The 10441-nt window shown below is 48.1% G+C and overlaps 1 long non-coding RNA gene across 2 annotated transcripts; it reads left to right on the top strand.

The window, feature by feature from the left end:
* The first annotated feature begins 1752 nt into the window (after positions 1–1752).
* Positions 1753–9954, top strand: LOC104867483. 2 transcript variants are annotated; one of them, XR_781775.1, is made up of 5 exons: positions 1753–1924; positions 2653–2789; positions 8698–8963; positions 9312–9564; positions 9793–9954. It is a non-coding gene; the product is annotated as an uncharacterized LOC104867483 (long non-coding RNA). The 2 variants fall into 2 exon arrangements; XR_781774.1 differs by lacking the exon at positions 2653–2789.
* Positions 9955–10441: the final 487 nt, after the last annotated feature.

Here is a 10441-nt window from a genome sequence, read left to right as displayed (position 1 = left end):
TGGAGAGAGGCCATCCATTAGCTGAAATAACTTTCCTGGGGGCTGCCTGAGCGTGGGAAGAGCTCCTGTCCTTGTCCTGGGTAAATCTTGCTCTGTCTCCTCTTGCGCTGACTGACTCCAGGAGAGGATGGCCTGGGCAGACACCGAGAAAGCCCGAAAGCCTGGTGCTCTACTCAACCCAAGAGAGGCCCTGCCTGGTTCCAGGGGACCCCATTCAGCAGCCATCTACCTCAGTGTGCCCGGCCACCTTTTCTCTTTTCCTGTCCCCTCTCTACCTCCTGTTTCTATAGGCAGTCACTGACCTGTTTTCTGTATCTGTAGATTAGTTTGCAGTTGAAGAACTTGACATATCTGGAATGATAAGCCTGTACTCTTTTATTTGCTTTCTTTTTCTTTTCCTGATTATTTTTATTTTATTGTTATGTGTATGTGTTATTGTAATGTGTTAGTTTGTTTCTTTTTATTTGCTGAAAAGTAAAGGATTGTGTAGATCTATTGTAATTTGTGAATCCATTCTTCTGGCGATGGACATTAGGTTATTTCAGCTTTTAAAAAATTAAATAAATCGGCCATGAACATTTGTGTGTAAGTCTTTTGTGCACTTACGTAATGACTTTTCTAGGGAAAATATCTAGTAGGGGAGTGGCTGGTCATAAGGTCGTTTGCATGTTTAACTTTTTACAACAGCCAAACTGAGTTCCAAAGGACTCCTGTTGTTTCAGGTGTCCTTGGGCAGTGAGTGGGGGACAGGCCTCCCACGTGCTCTCCAGCATTTACCATTGTCAGCCTTTTTACTGCTAATGATTCTCGTAGATGTGTCGAGATCTCACGGAGGTTTCGTCTGCAGTTTCCTTATTAGCTACGTTAGCTTCTCCACTGCCGACAGAATTCTTGACAACTTCGAGGGGGAAAGGTTTATTTTAGCTCACGGTTTCCATCCACCACGGCAGAAGCATTACGGTGGGAGGGTGCGATGGAGGAAAAGCTGCTCACCTCAGGGCAGCTGGGAAGCCGACAGAGACAGAGTGCGAAGGAGCCAGAGGGAGAGGAAGCGAACAAGAATTTACCTTTCCAGACGTCGCCCCAGTGACCACCTCCAACCCGGCCCCACCTCCTAGCAGCACATTCAGCTCCCGAACTCATCCGCGGATGAACACAGTGATGGCTATAGCTCCCCACGATCCAATCACTTTCTGAGAGCCCCACCTCTGAGCCCATGAGACTTTTGGGGGACATTTTTGTTTTGTTTTGTTTTTAGTGGTACCAGGGATCGAACTCAGGTCCTTGAGCTTGCGAGGCAGGCGCCGGAACCGCTGAGCTAAATCCCCCACCTGGGGGACATTTTTGATCCAAACCACAACACTAAGAAATAATACAAAGATTGAAAAGATGTCATGTATCTTTTCACGAGTTCTTTTGCCATCCACCTCTGGGTAAGTCCTTTGTCTATCTAAAAATATGGGTTATTTAATTTTTATTGAGTTCTGGGAGTTTTCTGCACTGGAAACCAGTCCTTGGTCAGATATAGGGTTTGCAGATATTTTTTTTTTCAAGTCTGTGGTCTGTCTTTTCCATCTCTTATGAATGTTTTGTGAAGCTTAAAGAGATTTAGATTTAACGAGGCTGCCATTCTGACCTTGCTGCCTATTATGATAATTATGACACTTGCTTCTGATGGTTATGGGACCCTCTTGTCCCCATAGTTACCTGGCACCGTTGTTCTAGAACAGACTGATAACCCCAGCCCTTGTCACATTGCTCAGCCACCACTGAGCTTCTTCTCAGTTTTGCCGATGCCACAGGTACCAGAGCTTTCCAAGCCTCCCTGAGGGACACAGACAACTGGTGGTTTTCTGGTCGTGCACAGTACTCCCTTTTCAGCACGCTGCTCCTCTGAGCCTCCTGACTCCTTCCTTCTTCCACAGTAAGACAAGTGCTTCTGGGACTGCAACTCCATTTATTGTTGGTGGCTTTTCTCGAGATTTCAAGAGCCATTCCAGTGGCACAGTAAACCCGCCTCCAGCCAGTCACAGTGCTCTATCCAGTATCACAAGACAGTGCCTTTATGTTTATGTCACACCACCCAGCTTTATATTCTGGCCCCCTTCATCCAGCACCCTCAAGACCCACTTGTGGCTGACTTTCCTGATTCCTGCTGCCCATGTCACCTGGTCTTGCAGCTTCTTGGATATATAATCTCTCTTTCTCTTTGGTCTATCTGGTACTGTGGTTGTTAGTTCATGATGAGATTTGAGCCTAGTTATGGGTCTGGTGGCCATGGTACTTCTGTCCTGCACCATTTCTCACCCACCCTTTGCTCTCTGGCTCTGCAGAGCTCCTCGGCTTCCTTCACAGTTTGCTGCTTTTCCCTGTGCCGTGCCCCTGCCCAGGCTGCCTGCACATACCCTGCCCCACGCTCAGCTTTTCCTTTTTTCTGAACACATAGATGAGGTGTTGGGGAAGATCCTAAGCATTCTTTTGTAAGGCTCTTTCTCATCTGAACTTCTACATGGTCTAGCAAGGGGCTTTTATCTTCCAGTGAAGGGCAATGCCACTTTTGCATGCTGAGGGGGTTCTCAGGTATCTGGATCTTCCAGTCCATCCATCCTGATATCACCCCCCAATATTAGGCTTGCACTCTTTTCCTTTCAGGGTCCTGACCTCAGTACAGAGGACTTGTCCATCCTTCATGGAAGGTCTGCCCTGCCACCATGAGGTCTGCGCAGGCCTGTGGAGATGGATGTCCCTCCTGTGCTGCTAGGAGGCTTTCTGGTCAACCTGCACTTCAGGTTGGTGACTAAGAGACCTGAATCTATACTTTTCATTTTAATGTCTCAGTGGCACTTTGTGAGAGCCCCTAATCCCATTTCCTTATCCACCTCCATACTTCTCAGTGCAATGCCAGGGACCATGCCCTAGCCAGCGCTCTCCTCCTTTTTGTCCTCTCACTGTTTACTGGGGCTGAAGGTTGGAACAATGGTGATCTGTTTCATGCCAGGGATGATTGCTGCTCTCTAGCACTAGGGAAAGGGGATCCGTCGTCACAGTCCCACCTTAGTCCCCGCTTCTGGGGCTGCTACCATGGTCTGTTAGCTGAGTTGGATCCCCTGGGAGCAGACTCTGAGCTCAGGGTCCTTGGGGAAGTGGTTTATTGGGAAGAGGGCAAGATTGGGCAGAAGAAACTCAGCAAAGGTGGCCTCAAGCCTACAGAGAACTGGAGGCTGCCTGCTGAATACCATAAAAGCTGAAGGACATTGGGCTCTTGGTTTGGGAAGGGTATGAGGGTTCTCCAGAGAAACAGAGCCCATAGGATATGTAAATATACATGTATTAAGGAATTGGCTCAGGAATTATGAAGGCTGGTGAGTCCCAAATCTGTAGCGTGTGTAGGCAGAGACCCAGAAGAGCTGATGGTACAGGTGAAGTTTGAAGGCTAGGACTGCTAGAGGATTTCCTCTTCCTCTTTTTTTTTCCAGCTTTAATTGAGTTTATTGGTACATTTTAGGGATACAGTACAGTTACATTCATTGTTGGGATCTTGTACCTCTACATGACAAGTCTTGATTCTCATTTTTTCCCCTTACCTCTGCCCTCCCTTCACCCCCTCCTCCCCTCCCCATCTACAAACACTTTATTTCCATCTTTTCATTATCTCACATTTTTTTCTTTTCCCTTATTACCCTTCCCCTACCCATCCTACCTTCCCTACACCTTTAGCTCCTTTCTTCCCATTTCTTAATGTCAGTAATCTTATTAGGATCTTATGTATTATTGCAGATTATTCACACCAGAGAAACTATTTGGTATTTACACATGTGTGACTTATTTATTTCACTTAGGAGTATATCTTCAATATGTATCCATTTTCCTTTGAATGAATCTATTTTCTCGTTCTTTATGGCTGAGTAATGTTCCATTTTCCTCTTCCTCTTTTTGTTCTAGTTGTGCCTTCATCTGATTAGATGAAGCTTATCCTATCAGGGAGGGCAATCTGATTACTCAAAATTCACTGATGCAAATGTTAAGATATCCAAAAACATTCTTCAAGTTGTCACATAAAATTACACAGCAGGATATGTGGGGCTGGAGCCTAAAACCCGGAGATTAGAAAGTTCAGGGCAGGGCAGAGAACTGCTCAGGAGAGCCTGGGGCTTGGCTGAGGCATGGGCAGGACAGGGCACTATCGTCACGCAGACAGCCCTGCTGCCAGGGTGGCAGGGCTCACTGGGCAGAAGGCTTTGGGCCCGAGAGGCAGAGGAAATGAGGTGTGGAGGCCGAGAAGGGGCTCCAGTGTCAGTGAGGTTGGACAGTCGGAAGGAGGCAGCTGTCAGGTTTTTGGGGTGGCCCTAAGGTCACAGGGTACAGATGCACAGCCGTATCACTCTGGTCACCAGGTGTTTACTGGCTCGGGGCCAGGCTCTGAGGGAGGTGACCTGTCAAAGCCAGCTCAGGCCTTGCGCTCAGGGACAGCTGCACTCACATGGTGGCTTTGTACTTGGTAGCCTAATGTCCTTGAGAGGTCACTTCACTGAGTCATTTAGTTTCTCCTGACGGATGGCGATCATGGTGGGTCTCATGGTAATGAAATAAAACCACTGTAGTGTTTTGCTTTAGACCTAATCCTTAGGAGTTATGGCATTTGTCAGGAATCAGACTACAAGTGGAAGAGACACAAACTGGCTTAAGATAAACAAGAAAGAAAACGAAAAGGAATTTACTGGCTCGTGTAACTAAGAAGATGCTATCAGGTCTGGCTGGATCCAGGCTCCTAACTCTAGTTTTCAGGGTATCTTGCTGTTTTCTGCAGGCTTGACTTTCCCTAATGGGCTCTCAGCTCCAGGCTCCTACTCTACAGGTGTGGTAACTTGGCCCAGCGAGAAGCCACCTGTCCCACACTTCTTGCAGATGGGTAGACAGGTCAGGGCAGTGCTCCCCTGCCTGGTCCAAAAACTGCCAAAAGGAGGATTACCATGAATACTCTCCAGATGAAAACCAAAAAGTGTGGAAGAAAAATGGGGGAAAGGTTACCACTTACTAGATGCCTAAGCTAAGCAGCTGGGAGCCAGACTGTCCTCTCCCCCATCCATTTTAAAAGCAAAATTCAACGATTCTTAGAAAGTTTATAGAGTGAGAAACCATGACAGTCAATTTTAGGGCATTTCAGTCCTTCAAAGAGATCTCTTGGGCCTGTTTGCATCCAATCCCTGTCCCCACCTCTAGCCCTAGGGAATTTCTGATTTCCCTTCTGGCTGTATGGATTTGCCTTTTCTGGATGTTTCATGTAAATGGAGTGACGTAATATGTGATCTTTTAAAAAACCTAGCATTTTTCTTCTTGGTGCCGGGGATCAAACTTGGGTCCTTGCGCTTGCGAGGCAAGCGGTAGAACCACTGAGCCAAATCCCCAGCAAACCTAGCATGTTTTTGAGACTTATCCATGTAGTAACACATATCAGTACTGTGTTCATTTTTTTTACTGAGGTGTATTCCGTTGGATACGGCACATTCTGTCCACCCATCCACCTCTTGATGGACTGTTTTTTTTTGAGGATTGTTTCCAGTTTGGGACCGTTGTGAATAAGCTGCCACAAATCTTGGTGTACGAATGTTTGTGCAGATGTACATTTTCACTTCTCTTGAGTATATGCTTAGGAGTCACATCCCTGGGCTGTATAGTAAGTTTATATTTAACATTTTAAGAAATTGCCTGATTGTGCTTGAAAGTGGTGATATCCTTGTATATTCCCACCAGGAATGTAAATTCCCACCAGGAATATTCACGTTCTCTCATACTTGCTAACACTTATTACTGTCTGTCTTTTTGCTTATAGCTCTTATAATGGCTGTAAAGCTGTATCTCACTGTAGTTTTGTGTTTTTGTAATTACTGGAGGTCAGTCAATCCTCTGACTGCCTAGAAAGGTGGACAGTGAGGGCTAAAGAAAAAGACAATAGAGAGGCTGGGGATTTAGCTCTGTGGTGCCACCGCCTGCCTTGAAGGCTCAAAGTCCTGAGTTTGATCCCCGGTACTGCAAGAAAAGAAAAGAAAAGACAATAGAAGCTTGGATAATTTCAAGTATAGGTGTGGGGGGGGCGCTGGGACGTCAGTGCCTCAGGGAGGGCAAAGACAAAGATACTCTGAGCTTGCCACTATTTATTGGGTTCGTAGGGCGTAACAGATGACTCAGCGGGCAGCGATAACCTTAAATTCAGGAGGATTTATAATCGGAGGGCATATCAGATGTCTCAGAGGTTAATCCGAGGATGAGGATGATCTTATGTCTTTGAGGATCTTAGGTTGATTAGGATGAGCAAAACATTCTTACAGCAGTAGGTGGGATGAGTTAAGCTGATAAGGACTTTGTTTGTTCCCAGGTGAAACCTTTCTCTGTTTGTATTACTATTTGGTTCTGAAAGAACCAGGACATCTTCAGCTCATGTCATCTTGCCCTTGAGCATTACAGCATTGGGGGAACCATTGAGACCTCAGGCAGCCCTGATTGTAATTTAATTGTGAAATGGTTTTCCCCCCAAATTATGCAGAATGGCTCCTGACACCTAATAACCAAGTATGTTGAATATCTTTCCATGTGCCTATTGGCCATTTGACCAATATACCCTCAGATATCTTTGGCTTATATCTACTTTGGTGCCTTTTCAAATGTTTGGCCCATTTTAAGTTGGGTAACATGTTTTCTTATTGAATTGTAGCAATTCATTACCTGTTCAGGCAGCAGTCCCTTAGATAATAGTTTACAAATCTTTCAGTCTGTGGGTTGCCTTTTTATTTTCTTAATGGTGTCTTTGGAAGGCTAAAAGTTTTAATTTTGATAAAATTCAGTTCATTAATTTGTTTTTTTCTTACGAATTATGCTTTTGCTGTCATATTTGTGAAATATTTACCTAACCCAAGATTTCTCTTTATATGTTCTTCTAAAAGTTTTAGAATTTTTGTTATTATTTTCAAGTTTGTGATCCAGTTTTAATTGCATACGATGTAAGAGGGTCCCCTGAATCTACCCGATCAGACTTTCATCCCCACCTTTCCACCAAAACTGCTTTCTCTTAGTATATTGGTTTTCTATTACTGCAAAAAAAACACACACACACAAACAAACAAACAAAAACAAACAAACGACACAAACTAAGTGTCTTGCAACAACATGCATTTTTCATCTCATGGGCGAGGAGACTGGGTACAGGGTTGTTGGGTGTTGGTGTAAAGCCTCAAAAGGCTGCAGCTTCATCATAGGCCTGATTGGTTTTCAAACGTCTCAGGTTGTTGGCAGAATTCGTCTCCTTACCTCTGTGTAACCGAGGTCCAAGAGTCCTTGCAGTCAGCCAGGGACGGGGCTCAGTCATGGTGGCAGCTGCTGCCCAAGTTCTCTGCCACCAGGCCCTCTCTGCAGGCTTTCTCACATGGTGGGACTCACACACACACACACACACACACACACACACACACACACACACCACACACCACACTCACACGCACACCTGCCTCCCTCATAACCAGTCATCCACCAGGCCCTCTCTGCAGGCTTTCTCACATGGTGGGACTCACACACACACACACACACACACCACACACCACACTCACACACACACCTGCCTCCCTCATAACCAGTCGCGGCAATGTTATCTCCTCACCATCATCTGTTGGTGAGAAGCACTCACAGGTCCGTGCCACTCTTCTTGCAGGTGGGTAGGCAGGTCAGGGCAGTGCTCTCTTGCCTGGTCCAAAAGCTGCCCAAAGGAGGATTGCCACGAATACTCTCCAGATGAAAACCAAAAGGTGTGGAAGAAAGATGGGGGAGGGATCTCCACTTACGAGACATCTAAGCCAAGCAGCTGGGAGTGACTGGCCTCTCCCCCTTTTCTCCCTCACTGTCCCTGCAGACTCACCCCTTCCTCCCCATGAGCACCTCTCAAACCCTTCCCTGGCCTCCATCCCTGGCTGCTCTGAAGGGGGATCCTCCATAGCTCAGAGGGTTTCTTTGGGGGGTGATCCCAGGAGACCCAGTGAGAGCGGGCAGAGGGAGGAATGGGGAAGCAGGGAAAGGATAAACCCAAGAGCAGGCGGCCCCGTGGACTCAGTCCTGCCGGGGATCACCCAGAATACAGGACATGGTTCAGACGTTTCCCTGTATGTCCTCAGGGGACACTTCTGTCTCTTCTGGGGAGGGGTCCCTTGGGGTTGGGACTCTGGCACTCCTGCTGCCCCGCCCCACAGGGTGGCCATGGTCCAGGGTTGTGGAGAGCGCCCTGCAGTGGCTGCTGTGTGCGAGGGTAGCCGGGCCATGGGATGGTATGTTCAGGGCACCAGCAGCCACCTGGAAAGAAGCTTCCTCCAGAAGACCTGTAGCTGCTACCCCAGCCCACCTGTTAGAAAGAGCCAGACCTTGTCCAGGCTCCGTCCAGCCCAGCGCTGGACTTCACATTAAATGAAGGATTGGCTACACATTAAACTTAACCAGACGAGGGTAACTATGTTGATTTTTAAAGTGCTTAGAGATAAATACATGACTCAATATTTCAGGATATAAACTTTTTTGTTGTGTTTCCCAAGGCAGCCTGGGGAGAAGGGCCTAGGGCAGGCGTCAGAGACTCCCCATATCTAAAGAAGAGGAAACAGAGAGGGTAGAGGCAGAGGCTCTCGGAGGTGGAACCCACATAAACTACCGTTTTCTTTATTTCAGGACTCTCCACACCTTGATATATACTTCTGCAAAATACACTGGACGCCTTAAGACGCTGAGACCCGGCGACCTAGGCCCATAAATCCATCACGAGGAACAGTCAGAGATGGAATCAGAGATCCAAGTGAGGGGTCAGCGGTGACATTTATAATGGCCAGACATACATGGCAGCCATCTATGTGCCTAGCAATGGGACGTGCGGGGTCAGAAGTAGGACAACCCTTGGTGGAAAGTGGTACAGCCACAGACAAGGAGACAGTCAGCAGGTAATTCACACTGGGGAAGTGCTGATAAAATCGGAGTGAGGGAAAAAGCAACATACAGATCTGGCTGTAGAGCAGGTGCTAACTATTCCCAGGAAGAGAAAGGAAAGCCTCCCCTAAGCCGACCATCGGTCTTCTCCCTGGCAGATGACGCTGTCAGAGTGGGACAGCACAGCGCACTCCCTACCCAGGGGCTGAGCCTGGTGGTACTAGGACCCCCATCACGAGCACGGCAGAGTCCACAGCAGGGTGAGGGTGGCCGCAGGGGGGGGGGCATCTCCTCAGCGGGTGAAGAGAGCCTCAGTCCTGTCCTGTTTGGAACTGGATTCCTCCTGCCACACCCACTGCCAGCCAGAGAAAGAGTTCTGCCGCCGTTAATGGTCTCATCGGCCGTGCTCTCCTCGTCTTCACGGTCGCGTCGCCGTCACCGTCCTTACCACGACCGCCGGCATCTGCAGCGCCATCGTCGTCACCGGCGCCCTCTCCACCAGCGCCTTCATCATCCTCATCCTCATGGTCACGCATCGCCACGGCCATTTATTGAACGTCTGGGTGCCAGACCCCGCACTGGGCCCTCCGCACAGTCTAGCGGACCATCCGCATGGTGAGCAGAAGGGGGACCCGAATTCAGATTTCTCCGATTTCTGGAGCTCAGTTCTGGCCACTGCGCGTTGACCTCTGCTGTGCACTTCCGGGGTGGGGAGGACGCTCCCCCCACAGCCCCAGGCAGCTCCATCTCGGCCCAGGGCTGGCAGCTTTCCTGCAGCCTCCCACACTGGTCTTGGTTCTGCCTTTCAGTCTGACTTCTGGTCTGTTTGATGGCCCTTTTTAGATCGAAAGTCAGCTCGGCTGTCTCTCTGAGCCTCGTGGGTTTGGGGATGAGCATTCATTCCGTTCCTTCTGTGATTCCACCCGGGACTGGCCACTTCCCGTGCTTTCCTCCTGGACTTCTGTGACCCTGCCTTCTCTGTGTCTTTGCATTTCCACCCAGCAGCTACAGAACATGTCACTCTATTGCTCAGAACTCTGCAGAGGACCCTCTCAGCAATAAAAACTTTCTCATGAACTATAAGCCTGATGAGATCTTTTCTCCACAGACTCCTCCTCACACCTCTTCTCCTGCCTACTCCAGATGTACTGGTCTCTCTGATGTCCTGGACTATATCATGCACCTTCCTACCTCAGGGCCTTTGCATCTGCTGCAGCCTTTCTGCAGTGGGGCATTCTCTCGACAGTTATAGGCAAGCTTCTCTCCCTTAGTATACTGAGGGCTCCGATCAAGTGTTACCTCCTCAAGCAGGCCTACCCTTACTACCTGCTTCAGTACAGCCCCTCACCTCCAGTCTTTTTCTTTATGTCAAGACTCACCATATCCTTTAGAGATTCCATTTGTCCCAGCCATCCCTCTGCTGGGCATCTTTCTAAAAGAACTGAAAGAATCATACCACAGAGATATATGCTCACCCGTGTTTATAGTGGAA

Source organism: Fukomys damarensis, unplaced genomic scaffold, assembly GCF_012274545.1.
Source record: "Fukomys damarensis isolate Sample0158 unplaced genomic scaffold, DMR_v1.0_HiC HiC_scaffold_23, whole genome shotgun sequence".
Taxonomy (NCBI): domain Eukaryota; kingdom Metazoa; phylum Chordata; class Mammalia; order Rodentia; family Bathyergidae; genus Fukomys; species Fukomys damarensis.
Note: the sequence above shows the minus strand (reverse complement) of the source record. Positions and strands in the feature narration are given on the sequence as shown.